Here is a 22,619-nt window from a genome sequence, read left to right as displayed (position 1 = left end):
ATAAAAAAACAATTGTCGTTGTTAAATTTGTTAACATAGCTTTTTTTAGTAAACACTAAAGTGAAATTTAAAAATTTTAAAAATAATTTAACGTTTTTTATTTAATTATATTTTCTCAATGTTTTAAAGTCGAGTTTTTAGTTCCTTTGTTGCCTTTTTTTAATAATTTTTTTTTCAATTATAAGTTTCAAACGAAACATTTTTTTTTTTTAAGTTTTTCTTACAAAATTTACTTTGAAAATTGTTCAAACAATTTATTTTTTTTTAGTTTTATTTATAAATTAAAATTTTTTCTGTATAATTTTCTATTACAAAAAATATTTTAAGAAGTTTTAAGAAATATTTTTTTTCCTATATTTATTTTTTTTATTTTCTGATCTAATTTTTTTTTCACTCACACATTTATTTTAATTTTGTGTCGATAAATAAATTTTTTTTTGCAAATTGCTGCTAAATTTATACAAAAATTTTAAAACTAAATAGCAAATAAATTTTTTATATATTTTTAATAACGTTCGTAACGATGGGAAGATTTCGTTGTCAGTTTATATTTCAATGGTTACAAATTTGTAAATTTAAATAAAAAGCGCTTTTAAAACTTTTTATTCATTAAATTTTAAAATAGTGCCTCATTTTTTTTTTCATTTTGTGGTTTTATGTAAGCTGCCCTCATTTCGTTTCTTTTGTAATTTTCTCATTTGTCGTCGATTTGTGTGACCAGTTTCTTTGTTTAAAGTAGCAACAACAAAGTTACATATTTGAACCATTTTATTTACCGTTTTTTGTTTATTTTTATTTCACCTTTGGAGCTTATTTATTATCTATTTTTCTCAATAGCTTTCCAACTTTTCGCTTTCAAATAAAAACAAATAAACTGCAAAATCTTCTATACACATACATATGTATGTGTGTATAAATATATCAAATGTGTGTGTCTGTACAATTTGTCAAAGGAGTACACAGTTGTTATCCTGTCGGCAACGACGACGCAAACAACTGCGCGAACCCATTTCGTATATAAAATCTGGATTACTTATATAATGCTACTGCTGGTTCAGTAACTGACTGCCCAGCAATGGTGATATACGGTGTATTTGTTGTTGGGAGCGATGATGGAACTGTTGCGGTGATGCTGGTAATGTATTACAATGTTGTAATTGTATTGGTTGTTGATGTGGAAGTTGAGGTTGGGTGTTTTGATGTTGCGTCAATTGACTGAGGACTGTGCTGATACTACTTTGGCCTCATATACCTTGCAAATAGCGACGTAACTCTTCTTCAGTATCGAATATAATTACAGGAAATGGTGAGCCTGGCACAAACTCACCAGTCCATTTGACTTCGACGCGGTAATCACCAGGCTCGGTTGGATCGTACTGTTTGGAGTGTTGAGAAAAAATGTTAATTAAAAACTGAGCATACAAATGTATGCCTAATCCTTCCTTACCTTGCACAGTATAATGCGATCCTTTTCACTTTCATTTCGACGCGGAATGCTCCTTTGGGGCCACGTACATGTACTGTTAGTTGTCCAGCGACAGCACACGCGTATCGCATATAAAACGCGATTGGAAGGTGGCCAATACGCCATGCTCGATACCAGGGCCATAGGCGTGAATCTTATAAATAAAAATGAGAAGACATTAAGATATGCGATGAAAACTAAGGTCAGTTCTATAACCAGGATTAAGAAAATGATAAAGACGGAAACATAGATCAATGCGAAGACGAAGACTAAGGTTAAACCTAAGATATACATTAAGCCCAAGACCTAAACCAAGATCAAGGCCAAGAACTAGACCAAGAACTAGACAAAGATTAGGACCACGGCCGATACTAACACCAAAGAGAATATCCTCTTTGGCAATACATTGATTTCCAGCGGTTTCTGTGAGATTGGCACTTCATTGAATAGTATTGTGATCTTGTGTGGTGCAACACGCGTCGGATGATAGACAATCTCATAAATACCCATTTTGGATGGACCACGTATAGAGTGAGGCACCTCAGAAGCACCACATTTCACCAAAGCCGACAGCTCACCTTGTCCTACCTCATTGAGCGACACCGAAATACTAGCTGGTCGCTGACGCGCCGAATCACCAACTTCGGTGATCTTCACTAATGACGGATCGAAGACTGTTAGGGTACGGGTACCAATACCCGTGTATCGCGATCGATTAAACGTATCAAATAATTACCGGTCATGTGTGTGCGGAACTCTGCTGTTTGTCTGGTAATTGTGTACTGCACTGGCCTATGATCGGGTCCCATAATCTCAGCAATCTGGTCATCTGTAGGACAATCGATTGTAGCCAAACTGACTATTTGTATGTGTTGTGTGGTTTGTTGTATCTCTACGCGGAATGGGTTACCATCGACGGGCACTCCGTTGAATGTAATATTCACATAATGTGGCTCGGTTGCCTGTGGCATGAAGACCACACGCGCATACACTGCTTTAACAGTGCTTTTGTCGGTCGAAACGACCAGTTCTAGAGTACCCTCACCAGCGCCAGCAGCATCCACGCTAAAAGTAACTAGTATACCCAATGCCGCCGGTCCATATTATTGATGAAAACCGCTGATACTAACACGCGAGACATCAAAGTCATTGCATGAAAATGTTGAGCCGTTGATATGTTTATCATTGGCTGTAACGCTTATCATATGACGACCCACAACTGTGGGCTGAACTGTGGCTGTGTAGCTGTCGCCGCCTTGCGCTACAAGCTGACATATAATATTGTCGCCGGATGGCGTTGTAACGAATACTTGCGGCTCGACGCCTTCGAATCCCTCTAGCGCGAAAGTGTTATCCACTTTGATAGCGGCCTGCTTTAAACCCTCTCCCGTAACCATAGATAATAAATGATAAAAATGAAATACAATCTAGGAAAACCTTATGAAAGATATTGGTTGGATGGAATTGGTAAAAGCGCCATAGTTAGTGATCTAATTCAGCATCGTGTTAACCAAACCGGACGATGCTTTTCTAACACGTTAACAAAGTCCAATATGGGCTCATGATAAGTTCGGAATATACCGAAGCTACCCTGCAAATCAGGTAATGGAATTTGTTTCGAAATAAGTTTACAACAAAGCTTGGGAGCAGTTTATGATAATCTCACTCAGTCATAAACGGGCAGAACCTTGTCAAATAGGACATGTTATTGAAGTGTCGCGGAATAGATTTAATATAATTATCGAAGATCTCAAGCAACTATTCAAAAATGTTTCCTAGTCTGCTTCTATCAACCACAAACCTACTGTTTATCTACATTCCCGGAGACTCGCTTTTGATTTGAAAGGAGTATTAAAATTGGTTCAAGTTGCAGTTGGTCGTGATTATAAAACAGTGATCTTCAAAATTAAAACAGTTGTTGTGTTGGTAAGAGAAACATCATTGTAGTCATTTATTAACGAGCAACGAGGCAAGGCGTGTGCACGCAAAGAATTATTTTTTGAATATGTTTTAAAAATATTATTTTATTGTTTGAGTCTCATAGAAAATTAAAAAATTCTGCGTATCAGGTGTTATTTGGAATGCGCCAATAAACAATAACCTCTTTCGGTGTTGCAACTCTGCTTGTTAAAAGAAAGGGTGTAATATTAAGTGTGAAGTGAGAGTGAAGGTTCTGCTGTGGTAAGTAATAATCGCCTAAGTCCCTTCCTTTTACATGGCTGATGACCTCTGTTATAGAAGCTCTCTGGGACATCATAGAAGTATGCCTTATTATAGAATAATTGGACCATAGGCACAACCTTGCATCAGTATTTTGATGTTCTGCAAGAGATAGTTTTACCCAGCATTTGCCTAGCTAAGGAGGTGCTTACTTTTCAGAACTTTGAGCCCCCTACAACGCGCGAAGTTAAATTCGAAAATTATATTTAATTATGTTTCAGACCTACAGTTAAGATTCTTGCAAGTTGCACAGTCGATTTCTTTTTCGCTATTTTCAATAATCAAATAAATGTTTCGAGATATCCCTTGGAGAAAACACAGGCAGACCTTGTTCTACGACCCTGCGCGTGATACGCAAGTCAGATTTTGTGCATTTTGAATGGAAAAGAACAGTCGGAGGGTCGATAAACCATGAAGAGGGGCTACCTTTGAGCAAATTTTTGGAAAATATTTTTAATGTCTCATTCCTAAAGACATGAGCCTGGAAGCTGCAAAATAGTAAGCAAGAAAAACAAGTCCATAAATAAGAGGCAGGATTGGTCAGAAAATCTTTCCTGTGGTAGTCCTATTATCGATTTGGTAAACTCGCCGTCGTAACAATAGTACTCAATTCAACATTAGACTTATGGGTGGCCTAAAATAAATTGAAGTACTCAACTGACAAAGAGATTGGTTCAAATGGAAGACAAACAGGACATCATTGGTACTTTTGATTAGTTTTGAAGAATAGGCTCATAGTAGTAGATCCCCAGAAGCTTCTTGGAACAATCAAATTCATCTCATATTATGAACGCAGATAATTTCGTAAAATATCAATAATCATTATCTACTGCATACCTCAAAAGTACTGATTGATTTTATATTAAAAAAATGTGAATACTTATTTTAAGGAAAATTGTATTTCGATGAGAACCCGAAAGCTCAAATATGCACAAAATAAAAGTTGAAAAGACTAAGTGCATAAAACAAATAATAATAAAAAAAATACTTAAATCCAATTTGGATGTGAGTGAGGGACTGAAGACTTTCGAGATGTGTGCGGTGACGATATACGCGAAAAAAATTAGTACACACATACATATATATAAAAAGGGAGTATAAAATTTTGCAGAGGGTTATACACTAACTCCACAACGAATACATACCTTCAACATTGACCTCAATATCTTCCAAGCGACCGCCAGCGTGATTGATAACAACAGAATTTGGTTGATGTACGGGACCGGGAACACCGAGAGAAACTTGTGGACCCGACATGCCGCCGACATGCCGACAACCAGGCACAGGCATTTTATTGAATGTGACATTTATAGTATGTTCGTACGGCTCAGTTGGCACAAAACGAAACGGAGAATCTATGAAAAGAGATGAAAATAATACATTTAACGGATTTTTATAAACCAGGAACTCACATAACTGTGATTGATTCAAATTGAAAACAAAAAAAATCATAAAGGTTTAAATCCATTACTATCTTTAAAGGGCTTCATTTTTATTTTTTGAGTTTTACTATAAATATAGAAAATTCTTTGGAATGAAGTAAAATATGCGAACAGTAAGATCTCGGGTAAATTAGCAATCTCAAAAAATAAAAATTATTCTCCTAGCGAAACAAAAAAAATTTAAAAATAAGTGTTACTTTCGGAACAAAATAAAAAACTCAAAAAATTATTAAGATTTTCGAAGCGAAATAAAACTTTCAAAAAATAACAGTTATTTTCTGAGCGAACTAAATAACTTAAGAAATAAAACTAAATATTTAATAACAACAGTCAATAACAGAAATTTCTTTGAAGTATAACTATTTAATTTCGGTTTATTATGGCCCCCTAAGTACAAAAATACCCAAAATATTAAATTCTATGGATACGATTTTTTTTTTTCTAAAATCACGAAATTACTTATCTAAATTCATTGAGAGGAACACCAGTGGATTCACCGCAAAATTCTCTTCAAGTCGTGATAAGAAAATTTTTTTATATGATCGACGTTGTGGAGTTATTCGCATAAAAATGTAAAAAAAATTTTGTTTTTGCAAAATCGAACATTTTTTTATTTTTAAAAAATTCATAAAAAATCGAAGGTTTTAAAAACTTGCCATTTTTATTTCACGGTCTTAAAACTGTAAACATTATAAATAATTGAGTCCTTATTTCGTTAAAATACATGAATAAATGTTGGTTTTATTGACAATAAAGTGAAAATACCCAATTTAGCGAAAATTTTGCATATCAAACCTATTATTGTTTTTGACAAACAAGTTATTTAGGTATGACATTTTGCGCAACTTTGTCTTTTTAAAGCTTACTACGGGCATCGCCAGAAATGAGAAAACTCGATAATGACACTAAAGAAATTTTTCCCCGTCAATTTTTCTTAAGGCAAAACGCAGATCATAAGAAAAAATGCCTCATACTGTATGGAAAATTTAAGTTGCCAACGCGGGTTTTCGTAAGAAAGAAGTGTGGTCATATATATTTGTTATCAAATATATACAACTTTTTCCTTGAGGCTTTTCTTGCGATGTTCTTAGAATGCTCAAATCATAAAAACAAAAAAATCAAATTAACTAAAACAAAAAAATATATGGGGTATTCCATCCCATTTCGACCAATTTTGAACCCGACCCCTTTAGAATTGGCTGAAAGTTTTTCTTCTTTTCTAGCTTACGAAAGACATTTTTCAGAATTTTTCCAAATTTTTTTCATCCAACTCAAAAAAAGTTATGAATTTAAAAAAAAAGGTGTTTAATTTTCAATTAAATATAAAAAAAAAAAAAAATTATCGGCACACTCCTTAAAATTTTTTTTGTATTTTTTCCGAAAAGTACATTTAAAAACAAATTAAAAAAAAAGATCCCAAACGATCAATTTTTGAAAAAGTTATAGCATATTGAAAACAAAAACGTTGTTTTTTTTTAAATTCATAACTTTTTTTGAGTTGGATGAAAAAATTTGAAGAACGTCTTTCGTAAGCTAGAAAAGGAAGAAAAACTTTCAGCTAATTCTAAAGCGGTCGGGTTCAAAATTGGTCGAAATAGGATGGAATACCCCATATGTATTATACCTACCTACAGCCAGCACAGGCCATTTCCCATAGCATATGAAGTTTTTTTGAAAACCCATTTTTTTTAAACCCTTTCGCAGGTAGTGGTTAAAAATGGTATGGTATATTGTGTATGTGGTATATTGTCGCCGATTGTGACAAACTTAACGAAAAAAAAAAGATATATACTTTTAAAAATCGAAGTGGCCTGCGACTATTTAAAGTAATTCATTTAGTTCATTCAATGTTATTTAGCTAGCATTCCTGATCGCGAAAAGTCAAGTTGTCAACGACAGCACAAAACTATTAATTGATTAGTGACTTTTAAAAAAAATGAATAATAAAAGTAGAAAATTTGTTTTCAATAATGACCCGAATATAGTTTGCTATGTATGTGGTCTTTACACTACAGCAAAAGGGCGGAGAAATTTCACTATTTTACTACAAAATTCATATAAGGATTATTTTAAAATAGATGTTGAGAATTGGAGCCAGTATTGGACGCCAAATTCAATTTGTGATAGCTGTATATATATTTTAAAGAAATGGAAATCCTACCCTCAGTAAGTAACAATTACATTTAATAATTAAAAATATTTATGATACTCATTTTACACAGAGAAAACATGCAAATTGGAAAACCTATGATGTGGAGAGAAACATGTGATCATGGTGCTAACTGTTACTTTTGTTTAAGTAAAAAAAAAGAATTTCGAAAACATATGATTTGGTCTTGTCCCACGATTTTAGTTGGTGGTTTTACTCTTCCCGTGCTAGATTCAGATGGAGTTCCATGTCCTGAAGATCAACATAATACGTATACTGAATTTACTCCATCGCCTATTTCTTTGTCTTCAAAAACCTCCAGCGTATCAGATGTATTTTGCCCAAAGCCTCTGACACAGTCCTTGTTAAACGATCTTACAAGAGACCTATATCTTCCAAAAGATAAGACAGAGCTACTTGCATCCCGTCTAAAAGAAAGAAATTTATTAGAAAAACAGGTTACGATAACTATGTATCGTGAGCGATATAAGCCATATGCTTGTTTTTATAGAAACAAAGACAATATACGTTTTTGCTATGATATAAGTGGACTTTTTGGAAAGCTTGGACAAACATATGACGCAAGTGAATGGAGATTATTTATTGATAGTAACAAAGAAAGCCTTAAAGCTGTTTTATTTCACAATGGCAATCAGAAACCATGAATACCCATCGCACACGCCGTAAATATGAAGGAGACTTATGAAACCATGTCCAAACTATTAAAATATATTCATTATGAAAAACAAGATTGGAAGATATGTTGCGACTTCAAAGTGGTAGCTTTACTAACTGGACTACAAGGTGGTTACACAAAACATTGTTGTTTTCTTTGCCTTTGGGATAGCCGAGATCGAAGCGCACATTATTTAAGGAAGGACTGACCAGCAAGAACTATTCACGAAGTAGGCACACACAATAGAAAAAAATATGCTGCTCTAATTAAAGAGGAGAATGAGATTTTTCCGCCATTACACATCAAGCTTGGATAAGTCAAGAATTTTGTTACGGCGCTAAACAAAAATGAAAAAGCATTCGATTATATTCAAACAATATTTCCAAAATTATCCGCTTCAAAAATTTTTGAAGGTGTTTTTGATGGTCCACAAATCCGAAAACTACTACAGGGCTCAACATTCGAGACGTTACTATCACCCGATGAAAAGGCTGCTTGGAACTCATTTAGGCTGATTGTTTCAAACTTTTTAGGAAATAATAGGGGTCTAAATTATAAGGAAATCATTTCCGATTTGCAAACCAACTATTCGAAAATCGGTAAGTAGGAATATGATATGATTTTTGTATATTCATCATAATTATAACCTCTAAATTACATATACATATAATTTCAGGTGCAAACATGTCTCTAAAAATGCATTTCTTACACTCCCATTTGGATTTTTTCCCCTCAAATTTTGGTGATGTCAGTGACGTGCATGAAGAACGATTTCACCAACAACTTAAGTCAATGGAGGAGCGTTATCAAGGATTCTGGAACTAAAATATGATGGGGGATTATAATCGGTTTCTTATACGATAATCAAATTCAGAAAATTACTGTAGACAAGCAAAAAGTAGAAACTATTTTCAAATATCTCAAGTACTAAATTTTGTAGGACTTCTTTAATAAAGGTATCTTAAATAGCTAAATAAACAAAAATATTAAAAATACGTATTTTCCCTTCATTCACTTAATTGTTAATAATATTACCTTTTATCCATGGATTTTCATGAAATAAAGCTTGCCTTATTTGGAATATTCACAGTTTTATTGATCATCTAATGAAAGTTATAAGTTTTTTTTTTATACGAATTAGAGAAAAAAGGAAATTTTTAATACAAAAAATATATTTTTTTATAATCCGATGCAAATAATTCTGAAACCAAGAAGTATTTAAAAAAAATGGTATTTAAATAATTTTAAGGTAATTTCATTTGCTATTATATGCTGTTTTCTCCAACTCCAACAAAATCGGACAACCCGTTCCAGAGATATGATAAAATCAATGGATCTCCCTTTTCAAAGAAGGCAAATTTTAGAAAACAAAAAAAAAAAGAACAAAAACGTATCCATAGAATTTTAAATTTCGACTATTTTTATAATTAGGGGACTAAAGCAAATAAAACAAGTAAAAATGGGACTGTCTTCGGCTGTGCCGAAGACTTCATACCTTTCATGAATGGGGCTGAACAATAATCTTATCCCGCTCGTAATCTCCGAATAATCGGATGTATAAGATAAGAAATATATAGTGAACAGATCTACATACCTTAACGATTTTTAAGATAAATATAAAATAAAAAACAGGTAGGTACTTTGTGTGAGGATGCAAAGTTTCAGGTTTTTTGTGGTCTGCGTGTAAAACCTATGACTACGAATCACGTATTTCAAAAATATATGACCTAAACGTAACTATTTGATGAAATTTGATGAATTTTGAAGCTTCTAGCCGTAAAAAGGGGGCAAAAATTAGAGTTTATATGGGGTATATAATATATATACCACCGATCTCTATGATTTTTTCAGACAACAATATATGCTATATACGTCAGCATATGGTGAAATTTGAAGCATCTAGCTGTTAAAATGGGGAAGAAATTGCGCAAAGTTTCTTATCTGAACAATCGGTTGTATGAGATATATACTATATATACCACCGATCTCAATGGTTTTTTCAGACAACAATATATGCTATACACGTAAGCATTTTGTGAAATTTGAAGCTTCTAGCTGTTAAAACGGGGTAGAAATTGCGCAAAGATTCTTATCTGAACAATCGGTTGTATGAGATATATACTATGTATACCACCGATCTCAATGATTTTTCAGACATCAATATAAGCTATACACGTAAGCATTTGGTGAAATTTGAAGCTTATAGCTGTTAAAATGAGGCAAAAAAAATATATATATACTATGTATATTGTAACGAATTTGCTTGCAAATCCTCTGCTAAGTTCGAATCACTAAACTGTTGAATAAATAACTCCAATTTGTAATAACGCAAAATGGCCTTTATTAAAGTACTTCACAATAACAAACTGTGCAACGAATAGCTTGCTTAATAACCACACTGATTGATAGCTCAATGAAACTCTACTATTCAAAATAACACTGCTATTGCTCGCTAGATATCGTCTTAATCAAACTGCTTGACAACTCAAATCAAACTGAATTACTTCTTACTCGCCTGCCCCGCTTTTATAGTTTACGCTGCATATTCTAGGCTCTTCCATTTCCAGAACTTACCAACTATATTCGTGTGTGTATAGTTCTCATATAGTTTCTACTTGTTTACAATTATCTACTTTTTAGCGCTTCTCAGATGTACATATGTGAGTTTGTAGTTTACAGTCTCCCGCACACACATAAGCGTATAAGTAAATTCATCTGTGTGTGACATCTCATCTCTCGCTGCCTTGTATGTAAATGTTGCTCGTCGGAATGTGTACATATGTGTAGACGCAATTATTGATTCGTTTATGTAGATACATAATGATTGAATTATTGATGTGAATTCACGTCACTGCTTAGCATCGGCCTGGAGATGGCAGCACTCCTTAGTTTTGCTAATATTCGTAACAATATATACTATATATACTATCATATATATATTATATATATCGCCGATCTCTATGATTTTTTGACACAACAATACATACTATATACGTAAGCAATCGGTGAAATTTGAAGCTTATAGCTGTTAAAATGGGGTAGAAATTGCGAAAAGTTTCTTATCTGAACAATCGGTTGTATGAGATATATACTATATTTACAACCGATCTCTGTGATTTTTTCAGACAACAATATATGCTATATACGTAAGTAATCGGTGAAATTTGAAGCTTATAGCTGTTAAAATGGGGTAGAAATTACGAAAAGTTTCTTATCTGAACAATCGGTTGTATGAGATATATACTATATATACAACCGATCTCTATGATTTTTTCAGACAACAATATATGCTATATACGTAAGTAATCGGTGAAATTTGAAGTTTATAGCTGTTAAAATGGGGTAGAAATTGCGAAAAGTTTCTTATCTGAACAATCGGTTGTATGAGATATATACTATATATACAACCGATCTCTATGATTTTTTCAGACAACAATATATGCTATATACGTAAGTATTCTGTGAAATTTGAAGCTTCTAGCTGTTAAAATGGGGCTAAAATTTGCGAAAAAATATATATATACTATATATATATACTATATATGTATACCACCATATATATACTATATATACCACCGATCTTTATAATTTTTTCAGACAACAATATATGCTATATACGTAAGCATTCGTTGAAATTTGAAGCCTCTAGCTCTTAAAATAGGGCAGTAATTACGAAAAGTTCCTTATCTGAACAATCGGTTGTGGGGGATATATACTATATATACCACCGATCTCATAAATTTTTTCAGGCAACAATACGTGCAATATACGAAAGTATATGGTGAAGTTTGAAGCTTCAATCTGTTAAATTGGGTAAGATATTACAAAAATCCTCTTTTTCTGAAAAATCGGTTGTATGGAGGATATATGCTATAGTGGTCCGATCCGGTCGGTTCCGACAAATGTCTAATCGGACACCCAAATACACCCGCTCACCAAATTGTATCAAGATATCTCAAAAATTGAGGGACTAGTTTGCATACAAACAGACATACGGACAGACGGACATGGCTAAATCAACTCAGCTCTTCAACCTGATTATTTCGGTATACTTAATGGTGGGTCTACCTATTTTCCTTTAAGGACTTACAACTTTCGGTTTCGTGACGAAATTAATATACCATTTCATTTTCATGAACGGTATAAAAATAGGTAGGTAATCTGTGTGAGGATGCAAAGCTTCACGTTTTTTGTGGTCTGCATGTAAAAACTATGACTACGAATCACGTCTTTCAAAAATATATGACGTAAACGTAACTATTTGATGAAATTTGATGAATTTTGAAGCTTCTAGCCGTAAAAAAGGGGCAAAAATGACAGTTTATATGAAGTATATAATATATATACCACCGATCTCTATGATTTTTTCAGACAACAATATATGCTAAACACGTAAGCATTTGGTGAAATTTGAAGCTTATAGCTGTTAAAATGGGGTAGAAATTGCGAAAAGTTTCTTATCTGAACAATCGGTTGTATGAGATATATACTATATATACAACCGATCTCTATGATTTTTTCAGACAACAATATATGCTATATACGTAAGTAATCGGTGAAATTTGAAGTTTATAGCTGTTAAAATGGGGTAGAAATTGCGAAAAGTTTCTTATCTGAACAATCGGTTGTATGAGATATATACTATATATACAACCGATCTCTATGATTTTTTCAGACAACAATATATGCTATATACGTAAGTATTCTGTGAAATTTGAAGCTTCTAGCTGTTAAAATGTGGCTAAAATTTGCGAAAATATATATATATATATATATACTATATATATATATACTATATATACCACCATATATATACTATATATACCACCGATCATAAGCACTCGTTGAAATTTGAAGCCTCTAGCTCTTAAAATAGGGCAGTAATTACGAAAAGTTCCTTATCTGAACAATCGGTTGTGGGGGATATATACTATATATACGACCGATCTCATCAATTTTTTCAGGCAACAATACGTGCAATATACGAAAGTATATGGTGAAGTTTGAAGCTTCAATCTGTTAAATTGGGTAAGATATTACAAAAATCCTCTTTTTCTGAAAAATCGGTTGTATGGAGGATATATGCTATAGTGGTCCGATCCGGTCGGTTCCGACAATCGTCTAATCGGACACCCAAATACACCCGCTCACCAAATTTTATAAAGATATCTCAAAAAGTGAGGGACTAATTTGCATACAAACAGACAGACGGACAGACGGACAGACGGACATGGCTAAATCAACTCAGCTCTTCAACCTGATTATTTCGGTATATTTAATGGTGGGTCTATCTATTTTCCTTTAAGGACTTACAATTTTCGGTTTCGTGACGAAATTAATATACCATTTCATTTTCATGAAAGTTATAAAAATAGGTAGGTAATCTGTGTGAGGATGCAAAGCTTCAGGTTTTTTGTGGTCTGCATGTAAAAACTATGACTACGAATCACGTCTTTCAAAAATATATGACGTAAACGTAACTATTTGATGAAATTTGATGAATTTTGAAGCTTCAAGCCGTAAAAAAGGGGCAAAAATGACAGTTTATATGAAGTATATAATATATATACCACCGATCTCTATGATTTTTTCAGACAACAATATATGCTATATACGTAAGCATTTTGTGAAATTTGAAGCTTTTAGCTGTTAAAACGGGGCAGAAATTGCGCAAAGTTTCTTATCTGAACAATCGGTTGTATGAGATATATACTATGTATACCACCGATCTCAATGATTTTTTCAGACATCAATATATGCTATACACGTAAGCATTTGGTGAAATTTGAAGCTTATAGCTGTTAAAATGAGGCCGAAATCGCAAAAAAAAATATATATATACTATATATATATACTATATATATATACTATATATACCATCATATATATATTATATATATCGCCGATCTCTATGATTTTTTGACACAACAATACATACTATATACGTAAGCAATCGGTGAAATTTGAAGCTTATAGCTGTTAAAATGGGGTATAAATTGCGAAAAGTTTCTTATCTGAACAATCGTTGTATGAGATATATACTATATATACAACCGATCTCTATGATTTTTCCAGACAACAATATATGCTATATACGTAAGCAATCGGTGAAATTTGAAGCTTATAGCTGTTAAAATGGGGTAGAAATTCCGAAAAGTTTCTTATCTGAACAAACGGTTGTATGAGATATATACTATATATACAACCGATCTCTATGATTTTTTAAGACAACAATATATGCTATATGCGTAAGTATTCTGTTAAATTTGAAGCTTCTAGCTGTTAAAATGGAGCTAAAATTTGCGAAAATATATATATATATATATATACTATATATATACTATATATACCACCATATATATACTATATATACCACCGATCTTTATAATTTTTTCAAACAACAATATATGCTATATACGTAAGCCTTCGTTGAAATTTGAAGCCTCTAGCTCTTAAAATAGGGCAGTAATTACGAAAAGTTCCGTATCTGAACAATCGGTTGTGGGGGATATATACTATATATACGACCGATCTCATGAATTTTTTCAGGCAACAACACGTGCAATATACGAAAGTATATGGTGAAGTTTGAAGCTTCAATCTGTTAAATTGGGTAAGATATTACAAAAATCCTCTTTTTCTGAAAAATCGGTTGTATGGAGGATATATGCTATAGTGGTCCGATCCGGTCGGTTCCGACAAATGTCTAATCGGACACCCAAATACACCCGCTCACCAAATTTTATAAAGATATCTCAAAAATTGAGGGACTAGTTTGCATACAAACAGACAGACGGACAGACGAACATGGCTAAATCAACTCAGCTCTTCAACCTGATTATTTCGGTATACTTAATGGCGGGTCTATCTATTTTCCTTTAAGGACTTACAATTTTCGGTTTCGTGACGAAATTAATATACCATTTCATTTTCATGAAAGGTATAAAAATAGGTAGGTAATCTGTGTGAGGATGCAAAGCTTCACGTTTTTTTGTTGTCTGCATGTAAAAACTATGACTACGAATCACGTCTTTCAAAAATATATGACGTAAACGTAACTATTTGATGAAATTTGATGAATTTTGAAGCTTCTAGCCGTAAAAAAGGGGCAAAAATGACAGTTTATATGAAGTATATAATATATATACCACCGATCTCTACGATTTTTTTAGACAACAATATATGCTATATACGTAAGCATTTTGTGAAATTTGAAGCTTCTAGCTGTTAAAACGGGGCAAAAATTGCGCAAAGTTTCTTATCTGAACAATCGGTTGTATGAGATATATACTATGTATAACACCGATCTCAATGATTTTGTCAGACATCAATATGTGCTATACACGTAAGCATTTGGTGAAATTTGAAACTTATAGCTGTTAAAATGAGGCCGAAACCGCAAAAAAAATTTTTTATATATACTATATATACCGTCATATATATATTATATATATCGCCGTTCTCTATGATTTTTTGACACAACAATATATGCTATATACGTAAGTAATCGGTGAAATTTAAAGCTTATAGCTGTTAAAATGGGGTAGAAATTGCAAAAAGTTTCTTATCTGAACAATCGGTTGTATGAGATATATACTATATATACAACGATCTCTATGATTTTTCAGGTAACAATATATGCTATATACGTAAGTATTCTGTGAAATTTGAAGCTTCTAGCTGTTAAATGGGGCTAAAATTTGCGAAAATATATATATATATACTATATATATATAACTATATATACCACAATATATATACTATATATACCACCGATCTTTATAATTTTTTCAGACAACAATATATGCTATATACGTAATCATTCGTTGAAATTTGAAGCCTCTAGCTCTTAAAATATGGCAGTAATTACGAAAAGTTCCTTATCTGAACAATCGGTTGTGGGGGATATATACTATATATACGACCGATCTCATCAATTTTTTCAGGCAACAATACGTGCAATATACGAAAGTATATGGTGAAGTTTGAAGCTTCAATCTTTTAAATTGGGTAAGATATTACAAAAATCCTCTTTTTCTGAAAAATCGGTTGTATGGAGGATATATGCTATAGTGGTCCGATCCGGTCGGTTCCGACAAATGTCTAATCGGACACCCAAATACACCCGCTCATCAAATTTTATCAAGATATCTCAAAAATTGAGGGACTAGTTTGCATACAAACAGACAGACGGACAGACGGACATGGCTAAATCAACTCAGCTCTTCAACCTGATTATTTCGGTATACTTAATGGTGGGTCTATCTATTTTCCTTTAAGGACTTACAATTTGCGGTTTCGTGACGAAATTATGGTATATCCATTTCATTTTCATGAAAGGTATAAAAATAGTGGTGATCCAGGGTAATGCAAAAAGTTTATTTTTGTAGAGCAGTGTAATTTTTCAAAGAAAGTAAAAGACTCGAAAAATAACAGTTATTTTCTAAACGAAATAAAAAACTTGAAAAATTGAAATAACTCTATAAGCGAACTAAAAAACTAACAAAATTACCGCCATATTCGAACGAAATAAACAAAACTCAAAAAAATATTTTATATTCCAACCGAAACAAAAATTTCGAAAAATAAATGTTATTCTCCGAGCGAAATAAAGGTCTCGAAAAAAAAATATTATTTCCCAAGCAAAATAAATACTCGAAAAAAATAAAAATTTTAAAAATAGCTAGTAGATTTTCAATTAAGAAAATAAACTAGAAAAAGAACTGTTATTTTTTGAAGGAAGTAAAAGAACTCAAAAAAACAACTGTTATTTTCCGAGCGAAATAAAAAAACTCAAGAAATTCGAATTTTCGAGCAAAATAAAAAACTGGAAATCCTGTTATTATTCTCCGAGCGAAATGTAAAGCTTAAAAATAACTGTTAATTTCTGAGCGAAAGAAGCAACTCAAAAAATTATAATTGAAAAGTAATTCTTGTAACAAAATGTATAACTCTGTACGATCCTCAGCTATAAGTGATTGAGAAAAATTCTCTTACTTACCTTGCACTGCTTTGCGGATACACTTATGTTGGTACATTTTGACCTTTCGCCGAAATTGTTATCTCGAAATTACCCTCGCCTGCATCACCAGCATCCACAGAAAATTGCACCGAACGTCCAACGTTCGCGACACGCTACCCACCACCACTTTCGTAGTATCATAAGATTTCGCCAAGAATGGTGTACCCTGCACTGGAAAACTATTATACTCCACATTGGTCGAGTGTCCACCCACTGCAATGGGCGTAAACTCAGCTGTAAATCCAGCATGTATATCGCCATGCGGTCCGCGTACACTCACCGCCAATTCAGCGGCGCCTCCACCACTTACGGTTATATGAAACGAAGGCGGCCGGTTTACTGGTACCAGTTCTAAATTCGAAATATTCAACATGACGCGTGATGTGTCAGCTACGACGCACACAAATGGGCAACCACGTACCGTTTCGTCATTAAATTTAATATCGATCAAATGTGATTTAGCTTGTTCGGGTGTGAAGGAGACCAAACAAGGTCCACCACCTACCACTTTCACATGATTTGGTACTTCGCCTTCATTTATAGATATTTCTAGCTGACCTTCGCCAGCAGCACTTGCATCGACACGAAATTGACATGGTTGTCCAACAACACCACCATTAACATCTGTAACTTGTATTAGACTGGCATCGTAAACTTTGGCAATTAAGGGACCGCCAGTTATTTTTGTGCCATTTATGGACGCTTCAATGATGTGTGTACCCACTTCGGTGGGTACAAATTCGATGCGTGCAGCACCATTTGCCGCCTCACGGGCGACTCTGGCATTCAGTTTGGACTTGGTTGGTGTTAAAACTGTTGCCACACGCTCGCTTTTCGTTAGGCTTTGTCCAGGAGGCATCTGTATCTCAAAAACCACCGGCGTATTAGCGGGTACAAGGCGTGTCGATTCGCCCAGTGCTGTTAGACCGGGTGTAGACATGATATCAACGTGCCACGGTGAACCTGAAATGAAATAAAAAGAATTTGAAGAAAACTTTTAATAGGAATAATTATAGGGTGAAAGATCTAAGTATACTCAATATTGCATTGATATATCTTATGCTGAAGCGAATTTACGTGTCATGTAAACGGAATATGCCTTCACATGTATTCTCAACATACATTCCCAACAAAAACTCAGAATTTTGTACTTTTTCAAGTATCAGCGCCCAGTGCTTGCACTTAAGTTGAAAAACCCCACATTGACTGCCCCAACTAGGAGCTGTGTAAAAAAAAATCACTCTTTCCTCTTGGCGAACTCTAGAAATTTCCTAGGATCCAGCTTAATTGTTGCTTTAACGCAACAACCTCAACTGTTTCATCAGAAAGCCTGCGCTTCCTACTTCCGTTACCACTGACGGGGCATTATTTATAAGCATGGGCCGCTAGGATTTCCCTGTTAGTACGCCAACCATGAGCCACAAGCGTTATAGCTTTAGAGGTAAAATAAACATCGAATTGTTACGTCTTCGGTTAAAAGCCATCACCCTCACATCGAGAAAATCCTCCTGAAGAGAAGAGAGGTAGTAACGCCACTTTATTGTCTTGATAGTTTAACTGTCAGACTATCGGAATCATTGTGCTGTTTAATCTCCTGCAGCATCTTCGTCTCCTTTTCTTGTTTATTCGCAGAGTGTAGGTTTGTCCCTACTGCGTTTGTCGAGATACTAGAAATACATTCCAGTACCGCTGTCGGTACATTCAGGTTCTGTCGCTGTAACAGTTTCAGCACGTCTTTTGACTTACCTACAAATTGGAACAATATTTTGGACTTTGGTATCGTGGGAAGCAGTGCGCTATCTGCCACCTCAATTCATGCGCTTGCGCCTTGCCTTTAGATAACTGTACGTTCCTATAACCGCTTGTGCACTCCGCTGAAACGAAGAATGATAGCGGTGTATATGACATTCTATTAGCGCTAAAGTCAGGGGCTGCTTTGTCACTTGGTTAATTTTCTGGGGACATCTGCAGTTGCAATGTTAACTTCCTTCAGAATCGCCAATTAGGCTGAAGTCTTATCGTTACTTCCCTCTATATTATAAACCAATTAATCTCTTCTTGGCCCGCAACCAGTGCCCTTTCTGCTTTGCAGCAAGGTACATGGTTCCGTGGTATTGCAAGTCACTCCCTCATTCTTTAAGCCTTTTTCACTTTTTAAGTGCCTACTTTTTTAGCATTTAAATTGTTTATTGTTGCAAAAAAATAGGAAAGTAAAATACTTGTTCCATCTCTTCCTGCCATTCCTAATAAATTGGTCTTGTTTTTTTTTTTTCTATCTGCATGAAATCACTTTTAATCGCATAACGGTATTCTGTACTCTGCACAGTTGTGGCAGAGATTAATTGTATGGAAGCTTTAAAATTTGCAGTAAAATAATGAAGGAAAGTCATTTAATTGGTCAATGGGAGTTCTTAAGAATCTTGAATGAGAACACTGTTGCCATACTGAGAGTTAAAGTTTGAAAGAGTTTGAAAAAATTAATGGAGAGAAAAAATCACAATAAATTTGCCGTATCTTTTACTTAGGTGGTGGATTTTTCTTAATTTAAAATAAATAAAAAACTTTTGGCTTGTTGTTGTTCTGACTGCGTGGTATTTTTATACTCAGCATGCTTTGCACACAGAGTATATTCACTTTGATTGGATAACGGTTGGTTGTAAAGGTATATCAAAATCATCGGCATCAAAAAAAAAATTGATTGAGCCATGTCTGTCCGTCAGCCCGTTAACACGATAACTTAAGTAAGTTTTGAGATATCTTGATGAAATTTGGTATGTAGGTTCCTGAGCTCCCATTTCAGATCGCTATTAAAATTTTGGACAACGGGCGTGGCACCGCCCATTTTTGAAAGAAAGTAATTGAAAAGTTTTCCAAGCTGTAATTTGGCAGTCGTTGAAGATATCATGATGAAATTTGACAGAAACGTTACTATTATTACTATGTATGTGCTAAACAAAAATTGGCAAAATCGGATGAAGAGCACGCCCACTTAAAAAAATTTTAAAGTCAAATTTTAACAAAAAATTTAATGTGTTTACAGTATATAAGTAAATTATGTCAACATTCAACTCCAGTAATGATATGGTGCAACAAAATACAAATATAAAAGAAAATTTCAAAATGGGCGTGGCTCCGCCCTTTTTCATTTAATTTGTCTAGGATACCTTTAATGCCATAAGTCGAACAAAAATTTACCAATCCTTGTGAAATTTGGTAGGGGCATAGACTATATAACGGTAACTTTTCTCTGGCCGTAATTGGTTGAAGCCACGCCCAGTTTTTATACACAGTCGACCGTCTGTCCTTCCGCTCGGCCGTTAACACGATAACTTGAGCAAAAATCGATATATCTTTACCAAACTTAGTTCACGTAATTATCTGAACTCACTTTACCTTGGCATAAAAAATGGCCGAAATTCGAATATGACAACGCCCACTTTTTCGATATCGAAATTTACGAAAAATTCAAAAAATGCCATAATTCTATACCGAATACGAAAGAAGGGATGAAACATGGTAATTGGATTGGTTTATTGACGTGAAATATAACTTTAGAAAAAAACTTTGTAAAATGGGTGTTACACCTAAGTAGAAGCAGAAGAAAATGAAAAAGTTCTGCAGGGCGAAAAGCCCTTGAAATTTTCTTTTATTTTTGTATTTTGTTGCACCATATCATTACTGGAGTAGAATGTTGATATAATTTACTTATATACTGTAAAGATATTAAATTTTTTGTTAAAATTTGTCTTTAAAACAATTTTTTTTTTAAAGTGGGCGTGGTAGTTCTCCGGATGTGCTAATTTTTATTAAGCATATATATAGTAATAAGAGTAATGTTCCTACCAAATTTCATCATGATATCTTTTTATAAAAAAATTTAAAATCAAATTAAAATTTTTTAAATAGGGCATGAAAAAAAACCTTAAAAATCAAAGAAAAAAAATCAAAAAACTCAAATTTTGCAGGCTCGAAAATTTTTTTTTTGGGTATGCGTAGTGGAAATTTTTTTCCTGAGCCCAAAACCTATCGAAAAATCGATTGCGCTATATAGGTTAATAAATCGACCCAGCTTAGTATATATGCCTTAATTCTGGGATCTTATTTTATAATTGAAAAAGTTATGTGTCTTGTTTTGACGCTTATTTAGATTAGGATCGGTTTCTCTTATGAGAAACCAACGGGTGACTCACCCATCGTAGCGACATCCCAGAATCCTTGATACCGACTTTCAATAATTTTCATTTGCTGGTGACACCTTTCCCCATGCTCATCACTTTCGTCGCCAAAATTTTGCAGGAAAAAGTTTAAATGGCAGTGTAGAAAATGAACTTTTAAAGACATATTTACTCCTGAAAGAAAACAAAAAGGTATATTAGATAAATACATAAGTGACACATTAGTATATAATTCTCTTAGGCTGGATATATCTTTCAATCCAGAACAAATTTTTTGTTTACATTTTTCTCGTTCTTGTTTGTTCAGAACTGGACCATGAATTCAGATTTAGGGCTATATATTCGCATGTAAATTTAAAAATTTTCATACAAAGTTTTTGTTTATCGGGCAGATAGGTTTTAAAATTAACTGACAAAACAATAATACGGCCTTTAAACTTAATTTATTGCCGTCTATGAACAATGGTCACTCTTTTGTATCATATGGTTCACCAAACTGTTTGAATAGACCAGCAATGTCTTTGCAGTAACAAACACTGTCCTCCTTCATGTGGTACTTGGAAAATTGTTCGCAAAGAGTTCTATAATATTTTACCTTAAGTATCCGGCGAGCCTTGCATATATTATGAAGGAACAAGGCGCATGTAATAATATTTATACTTAGATCATGTAAAAATTCAAGCCAACTTAGACAAAAAGGTTCCCTAGTTCTACAAAGAAAACACTACCTACCTTAAAAATATGCTCTTGCTTGAAATGTATCTGGGCTTGAGAAAATGACACTAAAAGTTTTTTGTATCTATTAACCCTTCGAAAATTTACCTGCTAATTAACTGATATACGAATACTAACACATATGTATGTACCAGTAGGGTACTTAAGTATTTAATGGATAAATTTACTTGAATGCTTATAACTTTTGTATTAGTCCATCGATTTTGTTCAGTGAAAGCTTATGGTTTTCGTAATAAAACAGAGAGAAGAAAAAAAAATCTGCTAAAAAGTTTTCGAGATCCTTCCTCGCAAAGTACACATTTTTACAAAAAAAATTGGATAAATCTGTATTGGTTGTTCGTTATCTTTGAATCTGCAGGGCCTAGCAAATTCTATTTATTACCTTTTAAAAGCTTCAAACCATTTTGGAATTGCTCAGTTCGTTCTTGAGATATATATGATTAAGTGGACTCAATTTTTGTTTTTTTTTTGAAAAAACAGTAATTCGTAAATATCTCATAAACATTACCATAGAATTAAAAATAACCTTGATTTTCAGATTCAGGGGGTGATTTTACATTGGAATTTCATAATGGTGTCTCTGGTGCAGAAAAAAAAATGGAATTTGTGATCCAGTGTAATTAAAAAATTATCAATAACAAAAGGCGCCACATTTAAGCACAGAATGTCAGTCAATATAGAGGAATGCCGCTGCAGTTAAGTCAGGAGGCGATATACAGCAAAATTGTTATGGTT

General features: G+C 33.5%; 2 pseudogenes; both read right to left on the bottom strand.

Moving 5' to 3' along the window:
- Positions 1-435: 435 nt before the first annotated feature.
- Positions 436-21,228, bottom strand: LOC137236168 (filamin-A-like; annotated as a pseudogene).
- Positions 1,808-2,862, bottom strand: LOC137236169 (filamin-C-like; annotated as a pseudogene).
- Positions 21,229-22,619: the final 1,391 nt, after the last annotated feature.

This window comes from Eurosta solidaginis, unplaced genomic scaffold (assembly GCF_040869045.1).
Source record: "Eurosta solidaginis isolate ZX-2024a unplaced genomic scaffold, ASM4086904v1 ctg00001298.1, whole genome shotgun sequence".
NCBI classification, from domain to species: Eukaryota; Metazoa; Arthropoda; class Insecta; order Diptera; family Tephritidae; genus Eurosta; species Eurosta solidaginis.
Note: the sequence above shows the minus strand (reverse complement) of the source record. Positions and strands in the feature narration are given on the sequence as shown.